We start from the raw sequence: 14,608 nt of genomic DNA, 5'->3' as shown, positions 1-14,608 counted from the left end.
CCCACTGAGCAGCAAAGCCAGTCTACTGACACCAGCTGTGGTAAAGGAAAGTACAGCATTTATTTGCAGGACACCAAGCAAGGAGAATGGGCAGCTCATGCTCAAAAGACCAGAACTCCTTGGTGGCTTTCAGGGGAGGGTTTTTGAAGGCAACATTTGGGGTGAGGGCTGCAGGATGCAAGACTTTCTTCTGATTGGTTGGCGGTGAGGTAACAGGGTGATGTTTCGGTAACCTTAATCAATCATCAAACTTCTGGTTCCAGTCAGTCTGAGGTCTACTTGCTTGTGGTCAGCGTGTAGTCACCATCCTCCGCCTGGGTGGGGAGTCTTAGTTTTCGCAGAACAACTCAAACGTATACGTCAGATTATTATTATGTGGATCTCTTGAGGAGGAACTAAGACTCTGTTTTACTGCTGAACTATATTGCTTAAGCTGTCATTACTTTTCTTGCTTGACTACTTTTCCTTTGTTTCTGCATTCCCTCACTTCACTAATTAGCAAATGTTTGAGTCTGCTCTTTGGAACTCAAGAAGGGTCTAGGAGGCTAAAGCCTTTTTCTACAGACAAGAAATGGGGGACACAGAGAGGCTTTTCTACCAGGGAGCGCCCACAGGGTCCTACTTGGTTTCATTCCTCCCACGACGGGTCACTCAGAGCGCACTCTTCCCCCAGCAACAAAAATGCAGCAACACGTGTGTGATGTTACTGCCCTGGGACGCCCATTAGAGACTTAGCATTTGGGCTTTTCATTGGGGGCTGGTCACGTAGGTACCCTCTGTCAATCATATATCAAAATTCCCCCCAGAAGGAAAGCAGAGTTCAGCAGGAACTACACTGCACAAACCACTTAGACACAGTGAGTCACCCTTATCAGTTCTGCGACTGGTGGGAACCCTCCCAAAATCCACGTTCCCAGATGCCAGGCAAGGTCCAACCTTACTAACAGACCATTCTTAGGAAAGCAGTCTCAGGCATGTTATCTTAACTCTTTTCTGCATAGTGGCTAACCAAGCTAGCCTTGCAAATAGAACATTTTTGAACACCAGCAACCTACCTAAAAATAAATGCCCTTTATACTGTAGCCTACCTACCGCAGCAAAGTTACTGTAATAGCAATTTATTTTCTGGTTACAAATAGAGATTTTCCAATGTAATTTATCAGCCTTTCTTTATGAAGGAAATGTAAACTGAAAAGCCACAATAAGAAACAAGTGATCTTACATTCTCCCGTCCACGGTCTCATCAACCAGCTTGTCAAGGTATTCAATTAACAGGATGTTGGAATTAATCAGAGTTAAAATGGGGTTTCTCTCTGATCCTGTTGAAAACTAAAAGCCTATTATGACACGTTTGGCCACTCTAAGTCTCTCGGCAGGCCTGGAGGTTCATGTGTTAATAGGTGAGTTGAAGCTATTGCACATTCCTTGCTGTTCATCTCTACTTTTACTAAAGAAGCCTTTGACATACCTACCAGTTTAACCCAATTTTTTAAATAGTTGTTTTTCCTTTAATATTAAGAATTCAGCTGCTTATCTACAAGCACAACTGTTTTCTTCATCCGTTTAGCCTACAGAAGCCTGCTACTCCCTACTTATATACTTTAAACATAGATATCGTCGTATTGGACTCATTCTACTAGTGCGGGTAGGTGATCATTATGCTTTTGGGTAAATTATACCTACTCTTAACTCATTGGGATGTATTTTTATCTGGCCCTAAGTAATCCTGTTTTTGTTTTATATATTCAGGGATTCCATGTGGATAGGTTCAGTTCGATAATCAAAATGGTCTTATTTCACTTTGGGGGGGCTTGGTCAGCACCTGAGCATAGAGTGGTATTAGGAGCACCGACTCTGGTGCCCAGGGAGACTAGGATTTGCATGCTCTCTCTGCCACTTACTGTGTGACCCTGGTTAAGTCTCTTAGCCTCTCCTCAATCTCTAAAATTGTAAAATGCGGGGTGGGGGGGGATAATAGCACCTCCTTCTGAGCATTGAAAGGATTAAATAAGTATACAAAACTTAGTAACTTAAGATATTGTTTATTATTATTCTCATTTCATGGCTGTGGATAATTCAGAGTTGGCTTTAAATGCAAACACTGAATTATACAGCTGGAATTACCAAGGTTAACTTAAAAGAAAAACGACTGTAGTCCATGCTTACCACCTAGTAAACTTGATAGACTTTCTCAAAAATATATTTCCTTAGTTAAATTTTAAGTAGTTACTTTGAATTAAAGCAATTGGAATACATATATGCATACACTGAACACCAGGAACAAAAGACATTACAGAAAAATACACTTTAGGAATTATATATCTACAAATGTAGGATAATACAAATAACTCAGGGAGAAAAATTCCACTTATCTATTGTCCTAAAATCAAAATGAGACTGATTTTTTTTTTTTTTTTGGCTGTGTTGGGTCTTCGTTTCCGCGCAAGGGCTTTCTCTAGTTGCGGCGAGCGGGGGCCACTCTTCATCGCGGTGCGTGGGCCTCTCACTATCGCGGCCTCTCCCGTTGCGGAGCACAGGCTCCAGACGCGCAGGCTAAGTAGTTGTGGCTCACGGGCCCAGTTGCTCCGCGGCATGTGGGATCTTCCCAGACCAGGGCTCGAATCCGTGTCCCCTGCATTGGCAGGCAGATTCTCAACCACTGCGCCACCAGGGGAGCCCAAGACTGATCTTTCTATGCAGTTCTTTCTTAGACAACTGAAGTGTCTGAAAATTGTATCATTCTGCTTATGGTGACGGTTTTGAAAAAGTATACTAATCATGTAAATATTACATGAAGGACTTCCCCGGTGGTCCAGTGGTTAAGACTGCATGCTCCCAATGCAGGGGCACATGTTTGATCCCTGGTCGAAGAACTGAGGTCCCGCATGCCACACGGTGCGGCCAAAAAAAAAGGGAGTTAAGACTGCAAAAACTGACTTGATATAACTTGCACTTGGGGTTGAGATGATTCACTTCGGGTTGATTTGTGTACTTGTACTGTTAAATATGAAATATTTTTCATTATTTCTTTTGAAGCAATAGTTTACAATGTTTATAGTTTTTAGGATATTACTTCAAAGATTAAATGTACCCTGTGGAAGTTAAACATAGACAGCTGACTTGCTTTAGCCAAAGGAATGTGAGGAGAAGTGGCTGATTTCTGGGCTGCAGCTTTAAGAGCGAGTACATGATTTGCCTCCTGACCTTTTTCTTTATTTTGTTTATCCTATTTTTAAGCTTTACTTTTCTTTTTTTTTCTTTTAATATTTATTTTATCTATTTATTTATTTGGCTGTGCCAGGTCTTAGCGCGGCACATGGGATCTTCGTTGCGGCAGGAGGGATCTTTATTTGCAGCGTGTGTGTGGGCTCTTAGTTGCAGTATGTGGGATCTAGTTCCCAGCATGTGGGATCAAACCCAGGCCCCCTGCATTGGGAGCCCGGAGTCTTAACCACTGGACCCCCAGGGAAGTCCCTCGTGACCTTCTTCATGTGCCATAGTGACAATACAGCAACCCTCCAGATGCTGGCTGCCCTCACAGCCCAAGTCGGCCAGAGAAGAGCGCTATGGAGGAAGGACCCAGCTTCCCCAGGACAGACTGGTTATGTGAGCAAGGAATAAGGCCTTGTTGTCATACATTCTTACAATGCTGGGCTTCCCTGCACAAGACGTTGCCTAACTGACTGACACGGTCTGTACGTTATGTTGGAATGATTTAAAATTTGTTTGTGCTGGTTTCTACTGTTTACATTTCTAGATGCTAAAAGGCCACATTTTCAGGTCATTAAGGTAATTCTTTGCTATTCTTTCACTCTCCTACCATTTCATTAAGGAACTCACGGTCAGTCAGAGAAGACAAGGAGGTACACTATGAATGCAGATGGGATGTGGCCTCTGGGGAACTACTTCACCTCCGATCCATGGCGTCTGTCTTCTCCCCTAGTTATGGCCACCAGGCATGTGGTACATACTGGGTGAAGGACGGGAAGTGTGAGAAGTAAGAGATCCAGGGCAGGGCAAACAGCCACCACAACAGCAATAAGAATTTTCATATCTGCTGTGCGCCTCTTCTAGGTGGGGCGCGGTTGTAAGCACTTGCCATTTACGAACTCAGTCAGCCCTTAGAGCCACCCAGTGAGCTAAGGACTATTATATCTGTATGTTGCAGATGAGACGCTGAGGTGCTAAGCGACCTGCCCAAGCTTACAGAGTCTGGAAACGGCAGAGCTGGGCGGGCAGGCAGCTCTCAAGGAACAAGTTTCAGGAGTTGCTACTTGGGTATGTCAAAACTTGAAGACAAAACATCAAGAAAAGCCATTTCTTTTGGTCATGGGGCTTCCAGGCCAACCAAAGAACAAAACAAAGGAAAACAAAAGCCAAAGCATACCGCCTCGGTGAAAAGGGAGTCAATCAGCATTTAGCAAAGAAAGAAAAAGAGGACAAAGCCTCAATTCCTTTAACAGGGCCCACGCCTCTCTTTATGAAGCCCAGCCAATGTCTGAGTTCAACCGTGTCCTTGACCTTTTCCACTCCCTCCGCCTCAAGCATTTACTCACAATAAATTCTTTCACTCTCTGATGGTCTGGGCCACTTGCCAGCCCCACATCCAAGTTCAATCAAAGGAGAAGCTCACTGTAGAGAGACAGGGCTCACTGTGGCTGTTTAGACCCTTACTCTTATTCAGCACCAGCCATTTAGCAGCCAAATTGGTAACTCGGCCCTCCACACCCTGGGTCATGAGTGAAACGCTGACAGACCTGAAGGGCTTCAGCTGAACGACTTAGGAATACATTCAGCTCAGGCTGGGACCGTGAAGTGAACGCTCTTTCCTCCGTGGCTTTCACCAGGACCAGAGAAACGCTGAACTTGATCAGAATCTCTTGGGGAATGCTTTTCAAATTTTAAATATTCTTGCCCCTGGGCACTAAGTATAGCCCTAGATTACTGAAGTTGGAAAATGTTCCCAGAGGTTCCGGGCAACAAAAACTCCCATTCTAGAGGAAATGTTCAAGTATGATGTGTTAAGGAACTGCGTCTTGCGTATAAATTTCCAGAGGAAACAATTCTGTGCTCACGTCTTCTTAGAAAATCACGGTGTTATGCGTGAAAGGTAATTGAGAACGTCCGTGATATTTTAACCTTACGCCCTTACCTCCTGCAGATAATGCGTCTCTTTCCGTTTCTTGTGCAGTGTGATGGCTAAACAGAAGGGGACCCCAACCAGGGAGCAAGCCCGTTTCCTTTCTCTCCATTATCTTGAGAGCAGCCTAATCTTCAGAAAGGGGAACCACTTGGAATCCCTTTGAAATCCCTTTTGGACTCCTTCCAGCCTGCATCAGAATCACCTGGAGGGCATGTTAAAACACGGACACACCTGGGCCCTATCCCTAGCGTTTCTGATTCAATAGGTCGGGAATGGGGCCCAAGAACTGACGCTTCTAACAAGTTCCCAGGTGACGCTGATGGGTCTAGGGCTCACACTTGGAGAACGACCGCCTTTGACCTATCCTAGCTCCAGAGAGGAGTTACTGCGGCAGTTTCAGAATCATCACCCACATGTCCCTTGTCACAATTCACATCTATCTGGCGGGCCTCAGTTACGTGGGATCCTCCCACCTCCACTTCCCGGGTGCACCGTTTCGATAATTATGCTCCCGTGCGGGAGTTTTCTAAGCCCTGTGCACGTCCTCCTACCCATTTCCCCCGTCTTGCAAATCAGAGACTTGGAGACATACTGTTGACATCGAATTTTGCTATTTACTAAACACTCTGCTGGTAGGAAGGAATGAAGCTACTGTGTACCAGCCAGGAGCCGGAGGCCCCTCACAAATCAGTTCTCACCAAATGAGTTTACTTTTTAAGTCCAGCCCAAGGTTCTGCCCACCCATTCTACCACCTTCGCAGGCATCATTTGGGGAGCTGCAGGGCAGGGAGGCCCTCATACTCACAAGTACAAACACCTCAAGTGCCTGACAGTAAACATTTTGAAGAGAGATTCAAATATACACTTTCAAAAGCAGGAGGAGTGTGACAGGCAGAATTCTTACAGGTGACTCCCCCAAGAGTCCCCTTGCCTGGTTATTCAACCCAATACTAATCTAGGTGCTGCCGTGAAGGGGCTTTGCAGATGTAGTTAACCTGCTTATTACAGTTATTACAGTTTATTACAATTACCACTTCGTCAATAACTGATTAACAGCGATTACAATACGGAGAATATGCTGGGCTATCTACGTGGGCCCATTATAAACAAATGAATCCAGAGAAACAAAAGAGGAAGGCTGAAAAGTCAGTCAGACAGGTGCAGCAGCAGAGGAGAATGGAGGAGAGACGCCAGGGAGGGACAGGTCAGGGAGATTCCAATTGGGAGAGGAAGTCGACCCACTCTTGCTGGCTTTGAAGGTAAAAAGGGACCACAAACCAAGGAATGCGGGCAGCTTCCAGGAGCTGTAAACGACTCCCAGACAACAGCCGGCAAGGAAATGGGGGCGTCAGTCCTAAAGCAGCATGGAACTGAATCCCTCTAAAAACCTGAATGTGCCTGGCAGGGGAATAGCTCTCAGAGCCTCCACCTAAGTGCCCAGGCCAGCCAATACTTTGATTTCAGCTTTGTGGGACCCAGAGTAGAAAAACCCGCTGATCCAACCCATACTTTTGACCTGCAGAACTGTGAGATGATGAATTTGTGTTGTTTTGAGCTGCTAAGCTTGTGGCCAGCTGCTAGGTCAGCAATAGAAAACTAATACAGGGAATAAGAGAAATCAAAGTGAAAGATATATTTAAAAAGATATTCAAGAATATATTCTGAAACAAGGGAAAGTCACAGATTAACAAGGCAAAGAGAAGGGGAGCCACAGTCTCCATTAAGAAAAGGATGATTCTGAATATACGTAAAGGCTTCAAAGGGTTCATTCAAGAGAGTAAAGCATTAAGGATCCTTTTTTTTTTTTTTTTTTTTGATGTGGACCATTTTAAAAGTCTTTACTGAGGGCTTCCCTGGTGGCGCAGTGGTTAAGAATCCGCCCGCCACTGCAGGAGACACAGGTTCGAGCTCTGGTCCGGGAAGATCACACATGCCATGGAGCAACCAAGCCCGTGCGCCACAACTACTGAGCCTGTGCTCTAGAGCCCACGAGCCACAACTACTGAGCCCACAAGCCACAACTACTGAGCCCACGTGCCACAGCTACTGAAGCCCACTTGCCAAGAGCCCCTGCTCCGCAACAAGAGAAGCCACCGCAGTGAGAAGCCCGCGCACCGCAACGAAGAGTAGCCCCCGCTCGTCGCAACTAGAGAAGAGCCCACGTGCAGCAACGAAGACCCAACGCGGCCAAAAATAAATAAAATTAAATAAGTAAATAAATACTAAAAAAATAAAGTCTTTATTGAATTTGTTACAATATTGCTTCTGTTTTATGTTTTTTGACCACGAGGCATGTGGGATCTTAGCTCCCCGACCAGGGATCGAAGCCGCACCCCCTGCGTGGGAAGACGAAGTCTTAACCGCTGGACCGCCAGGGAAGTCCCAAGGATCCTTTTCATTAGCTGAGTTTTTAACTGAACGTGTGATTACCTGGCTGCTACCCCAGTTTCTAAAGCTAGATTTCTGTTTTGGATGCTATTCAACATTTCTGCTCTGGTCAACTTTCTAGTCCCCAAGGCTTCTTGCAGGAGCAGTGACTCCACTGTGCTCTTTGTAGGAAACTGGTACCCTGCTCCTGCATATCAGAGACTGATGGACTGTAGCCCAAAGACTGACCTTCCAGCTGCCAGCTGCTCTTCTATACCACCATTTCTGAGCCTCAGCTGCTTTATCCTGGTGAGCGCTCTGATTTTTTCCCCAGTCCTGACGATTTGCCTGAACCACAACTAGAAAAGGTTCTACCCGTGAGGGAGCAGCCTCTCAATTAAGATACAGTTACTGAGCCTCTCCTCTGTGTACAGTGACCATAAATCTAATCATCTAACACTTTGCACAGTGAAGGGAGTGCCGTTAATAATCACACCAGGACCTCAGGCATAACTGGGACGGTCCTGGCAAACCAGTAATGGATGCTCAACCTGGCTATATTCCAAGTGCTATTCCAGGGGCTTGGACTCGAGCGGTGAACAGCATATCAAGGTAAAACTCAATGCCTTCTTGGAGCTTACGTTGTACACAGTAGGAAAGACAGACGATACGACAATCAAGAAAGATAATCTAGAATGTTAAATGATGACAGAGGGCTATGGGACAATGAAAGCAGAGAAAAGTTATACATAGGCATACGTGTGTGAGTGCATATATATAGGTATATATGTGTGAGTGCGGTGTCTGCAGGGTGCTAATTAAAATGTAGCAGTCAGGGTAAGCCTCCGTGAGAAGGTGACTTCTAGCAGAGATTTGTGGAAGACGAGGGAGGGTGCCTTGAGGAAATCTGGGGGAAGAGAATTCCAGGCAGAAGAGACAGCCAATGCAAGGGACCAGAGGAGGGTATGGGCTTGGTGTGTCCTAGGCCCAGCAAGAAGACCAGTGTGGTCCAAGTGGATGGAGCGAGGGGGGTGGAGAGTAATAGAAGAGGCTGGAGAGGTAAGAGGCGGGCATGGGTCCGATCGAGGAGGGCTTTGGGGGCCATTGTGAAGACTCTGTCTTTCCTCTGAGTGAAATGAGAACCCAACGGAACGTGCGAAGCCGTGGCGTGACATGATCTGATTCCGGTTTCAACAGGGTCCCTCGGCCTGCTGTGTGGGCGCCAGGACAAAGGCAGTAAGACTAGTGTCTTATTCACTTGGATAACAAAGTAACAAACCTCATAAGCCCTCATAGGCCCTGGCACGTGTGGCCCCTCCCTCGGCCCCCACAAGCCATCAGCGCCCATTGGAGGCCCCCTCCTGCCAGTTCAGCACGCTGTGAACAGAAAGCTACAGCTCTCTGACAACTGGCAAGGCTCAGTATCAGACATGAACCAAAGCTACAAATAGGTCTGTAAAATATAAATGAAGAACAAACATGGTTAACCACCCCGACAGCTGATCCTCACAGGGGATACCTACTCTGGACATTAAAATTTCCCTAGAATTGCCGTGCAAAATATGTAAGCATCCCAGGGTACGTGCTAAGCCAAGCAGAAAACATCATGACTGAATCTTTCTTTTGTTTCAGCGAGAAGGAGAAGCGTGACCTCTCATCCAGCCTCTCACACAGTGACAGAAGCTGCTCGAAGCCGCCCACAGCCGGGGGAAGACACAAGAAACATAGCTATTAACTCTAACTTAATTTGCTGTTGACAAGGAGGAAGATTTTTCCTGAAACGTGAAGTTCTGAGACAGAAGCGAAATTAACATGTCAGGATCCTGCCGCCATCCCCTCCTGCACCGTGATGGAAATGGAGCCCTGGGTGCTACCCTATCATGCAGGTGTGGAAAAATGATCCTCACTTCTCAGGTGAGAAAAGAAGAAAAAGAAAAAAAATAGCTAAACAAATTCAGGCAGAAAAGAAGTTAATAAATAATCATTTCAAACGTTTGGCTTCTATCCAATGCTCACAGCATTCCACATTTTCTGCTGTACTCATTTTCCTCACTGTTCTAAATAATGACCACCATAGAATTCTCTGGTTCCCTGAACCGAGAGCCATGCGTCTGAGAAGCTTTATTTCAAAGGCAGCTTTTGTCTTTTGTCCTGCAGTCATTCAACTATAAAAATCATCCTGTCCTTTTTCTGTAGGAAGAACCTGCAACCTCTGGGCAGGGGGTATATGGGAAAAGTCTGTACCTTTCTCAATTTTTCTGCGAACCTAAAACTGCTCTAAAAAAATCGTCTTAAAAGAAAAATCCTCACACAATCCAAAAAGAAGAATATGCGTCCACCAACTACAACTAGACCCTACAATATTTCCCTGGGCCTTTTCAATCAAAGAGTCACATTTTCTCCACACTTTCACATTTTGGGGCACAGAGGATCATGTTGATATTAAGTCTCTACAAGGCACAGTAAAGGGTGTCAACCAAAAAAAGTAATAATAATAATGCAGGAGGCTGCAGATAAGGAAAGTGTTTATCTGGGGTCTTAAGAGTTGCAATTTGGGAGACCCCCACATTCGGGTAACCCCTAAAGAATGTTCTGGGGAAGAGAAAGAGTCAGGGGCTTATAGAGACAAAAAGCCACACGATGGTTGGTTAAAAGTTGCCTGGAGAGAACGGTGACTGACTCTGACTTGAGCCAGAAAATATTTGTCCTTAAGGAACACAAGTTGTTTTAGGGTAGGGGTCCGTTAATAGACAGACCGTCACGAGTTATTTTAGGGTCACGGTCGGATAAGTATCTTGAGTTTCTGGCAGGTGTTCTGGGAGGCTTCATCAGGTCAAAAGATCAGATTCCATCCAGGCTGAGAAATGCATAAGTCACACTTCCTTAATGGCCTCCCGGCTCCATTATAGAGAGCTCTCTTACCAATAGTGACTCCATCTTGATTTTCATTTCACTTAAGGTCCTAGAAGTTGTTATCCTTTTGGTTTAGAAGAGCATTGTGTGTGTGTGTGTGTGTGTGTGTGTGTGTGTGTGTGTGTGTGTTACCTAAGTAAATGATTCACAGGTTTTGATATAAGGAGTGTTTCATTCATTTAACAAATATTTATTGAGTACATTCTTGTGGAGGGGCAGGCAATTAGCTTGAAGCATAATAACCTGATTGTTTGTTGATAGTGTCTATCATCTATCTATTCCTTGATCAATCATTATCAATCTATCTACTTTAGAGTGTGAAAGATGCTACAAAAAGGAGACAACGAAAGTGGAATAAGAAGTTTCAGGAGTGTGTATAGATATGGACGTCATATCCAAAAGGAGAGGAGGACAGGACAGGGAGGGCCTTATGGAGAAGGTGAATATTTTTTCTTTCTTCTTCACTGAAGTATAGTTGATTTACAATGTTTTGTTAGTTTCTGCTGTACAGCAAAGTGATTCAGTTATACATATACATTTTAAAAATACTCTTTTCCATTACAGTTTACCTCAGGATATTGAATATAGTTCCCTGGGAATGAGAATTTTGAGAAAAGACTTCTGAAAGGGGAAGAAGCAAGCAATGTGGATGTTTGGAGGAAGAGGGCTCCAGGCAGGGGGACCAGTGCAGAGACCAGGGAATGACAGAATTGTCTGAGGAATGGTGAGAAGGCCAGCATGGCAGGAGCTCAGGGCAAGTGTGTGGGGACTGGGGCCCAAGGGTAATGGAATACATGTCAGAGCATGGACAGATCTAGGTTTCGTGGGGCCTGAATCTTGCACAATTAAAAGAAAGAATTGGGAGGGACCTTCAAGATGGTGGAGGAGTAAGACGTGGAGATCACCTTCCTCCCCACAAATACATCAAAAATACATCTATGTGTGGAACAACTCCTACAGAACACCTACTGAATGTGGGCAGAAGACCTCAGACTTCCCGAAAGATGCCCGCAGGTGACCTACACGCAGAGGCGGGGCTAATCCAAAGCTGAACCCCGGGAGCTGTGCGAACAAAGACGAGAAAGGGAAATCTCTCCCAGCAGCCTCAGCAGCAGCAGATTAAATCTACACAATCACCTTGATGTACCCTGCATCTGTGGAATACCTGAATAGACAACGAATCATCCCCAAATTGAGGCAGTAGACTTTGGGAGCAACTGTACACTTGGGGTTTGCTTTCTGCATCTAATTTGTTTCTGGTTTTATGTTTATTTTAGTTTAGTATTTAGAGCTTATTATCATTGGTACATTTGTTTATTGCTTTGGTTGCTCTCTTCCTTTTATATATATATATATTTTATTTTTTTCCTTTTTCTCTTTTTGTGAGTGTGTAAGTTTATGCTTCTTTGTGTGATTCTGTCTGTATAGCTTTGCTTTTACCATTTGTCCTAGGGTTCTGTCTGTCCTTTTTTCTTTTTTTTTCTCTTCTTAGTATAGTTTTTAGCACTTGTTATCATTGGTGGATTTCTTTTTTGGTTTGGTTGTTCACATCAAGTATCTTTTCCGACCACAATGCTACGAGACTAGATATCAGTTCCAGGAAAAATACCGTAAAAATACAAACACATGGAGGCTAAACAATACACTACTAAATAACCAAGAGATCATGAAGAAATCAAAGAGGAAATCAAAAAATACCTAGAAACAAATGAAAATGGAAACACGACGACCCAAAACCTATGGGATGCAGCAAAAGCAGTTCTAAGAGGGAAGTTTATACCAATACAATCTTACCTCAGAAACAAGAAACATCTCAAATAAATAACCTAACCTTACACCTAAAACAATTAGAGAAAGAAGAACAAAAAAACCCCAAAGTTAGCAGAAGGAAAGAAATCATAAAGATCAGATCAGAAATCAATGAAAAAGAAATGAAAGAAACAATAGCAAAGATCAGTAAAACTTAAAAGCTGGTTCCTTGAGAAGATAAAGAAAATTGATAAACCATTAGCCAGACTCAACAAGAGAAAAAGGGAGAAGACTCAAATCAATGGAATTAGAAATGAAAAAGGAGAAGTAACAACTGACACTGCAGAAGTACAAAGGATCATGAGAGATTACTACAAGCAACTCTATGCCAATAAAATGGACAACCTGGAAGAAATGGACAAATTCTTAGAAAAGCACAACCTTCTGAGACGGAACCAGGAAGAAACAGAAAATATAAACAGACCAATCAGAAGCACTGAAATTGAAACTGTGATTAAAAATCTTCCAAGAAACAGAAGCCCAGGACCGGATGGCTTCACAGGCGAATTCTATCAAACATTTAGAGAAGAGCTAACACCTATCCTTCTCAGACTCTTCCAAAATATGCAGAGGGAGGAACACGCCTAAACTCATTCTACGAGGCCACCATCACCCTGATACCAAAACCAGACAAAGATGTCACAAAGAAAGAAAACTACAGGCCAATATCACTGATGAACATACATGCAAAGATCCTCAACAAAATACTAGCAAACAGAATCCAACAGCACATTAAAAGGATCATACACCATGAACAAGTGGGGTTTATCCCAGGAATGCAAGGATTCTTCAATATACACAAATCAATCAATCTGATACACGATAGTAACAAACTGAAGGATAAAAACCAAATGATCATCTCAATAGATGCAGAAAAAGCTTTCGACAAAATTCAACACCCATTTATGATAAAAGCCCTGCAGAAAGTAGGCAGAGAGGGAACTTACCTCAACAATCATAAAGGCCATGTATGACAAACCCACAGCCAACATCGTGCTCAATGGTGAAAAACTGAAACCATTTCCACTAAGATCAGGAACAAGACAAGGTTGCCCACTCTCACCACTATTATTCAACATACTTTTGGAAGTTTTAGCCACAGCAATCAGAGAAGAAAAAGAAATAAAAGGAATCCAAATTGGAAAAGAAGAAGTAAAGCTGTCACTGTTTGCAGATGACATGATGTTATACACAGAGAATCCTAAAGATGCAGACCTACTAGAGAATGGACTTGAGGACACAGGGAGTGGGAAGGGTAAGCTGGGACAAAGTGAGAGAGTGGCATGGACTTATATATACTACCAAATGTAAAATACATAGGTAGTGGGAAGCAGCCGCATAGCACAGGGAGATCAGCTCGGTGCTTTGTGACCACCTAGAGGGGTGGGATAGGAAGGGTGGGAGGGAGACGCAAGATGGAGGGGATATGGGGATATATGTGTATGTATGTATAGCTGATTCACTTTGTTATAAAGCAGAAACTAACACACCATTGTAAAGCAATTATACTCCAATAAAGGTGTTAGAAAAAAAAAAGAATTCAAAGGCAGAAATACAAAATTAGGCACAAAATCAAAGATTTATGTAGAATGAAAAAGGAAACTGCAATATATTACAGACCTTAAAAAGCCAACCAACACCACACACATGGAGAATCCTGAAGTATGGGGTGGCGTTTATGGCTGCAGTTTCATGTATGCTCCTGGTAGGAGAGAACTTCTGTTTCGACAAGCATTGATGTGAGTAAACCACTCTGCCTACAATTTTATATGCTAGTGATTAGAAGAGTTTCCCACGGTCTAGCTTCTGGCACCGTCCATTTCAATAATTGTTTCTCTGCCAGTCCGTCCCTTCTTCCAGGTGCCAGGAGCCAGAGCACGTGGTTAGGTTACCCAACAGCCTTTGGCCTCGCGTCCTCATGTCCCAACACAGGTGAGTCAGCACAGGGCACATGAGGAGAATTTCTGGAAGCCGTTCCGTACGTGGGAAAGCTAGCAGTAGCTTACCTCTAGGTAGGACTGTGAACCAGTGAAATACAGCTCAGAAATCCAAACTAAATATATCCTCAACTCAGTATCCTCGTGGCTAGATTCCCAACACCCACCTGGTTACTCTAATGACAAACCCCCTCGAGGGCAAAGACCCAGGTGCTTGCGGCGGGGGCCAGGGAGCTCACGCATAACACCCTGTAGGGTACGGTACGGATGCTGGTAAATGCAATGGACAGCCTTTGATAGTTTTGAGTATAGGAGGGACATGATCTGACGTACTGAATTTTATCACTTTCCCCCTACATTTTATCACTGGGGTTATCGGGATTATCCTTGTAGAAACTGTATTAGAATACTTGTCTGGCAAGTGGCAGTTCAGGCATAG

The 14,608-nt window shown here is 44.1% G+C and overlaps 1 protein-coding gene and 1 long non-coding RNA gene across 2 annotated transcripts in view; one reads left to right on the top strand and one right to left on the bottom strand.

Moving 5' to 3' along the window:
- The window catches only part of LOC309621216, a 444,919-nt gene that overhangs the window by 210,094 nt on the left and 220,217 nt on the right, over nucleotides 1–14,608 (top strand). The gene's annotated exons all lie outside the window — the stretch shown is intronic.
- Nucleotides 1–14,608, bottom strand: part of PRRG1 (proline rich and Gla domain 1) — a 370,248-nt gene that overhangs the window by 162,204 nt on the left and 193,436 nt on the right. The window lies entirely within an intron of this gene.

The sequence above is a fragment of the Balaenoptera borealis genome (genome assembly GCF_965194805.1).
Source record: "Balaenoptera borealis genome assembly, chromosome: X".
NCBI classification, from domain to species: Eukaryota; Metazoa; Chordata; class Mammalia; order Artiodactyla; family Balaenopteridae; genus Balaenoptera; species Balaenoptera borealis.
Note: the sequence above shows the minus strand (reverse complement) of the source record. Positions and strands in the feature narration are given on the sequence as shown.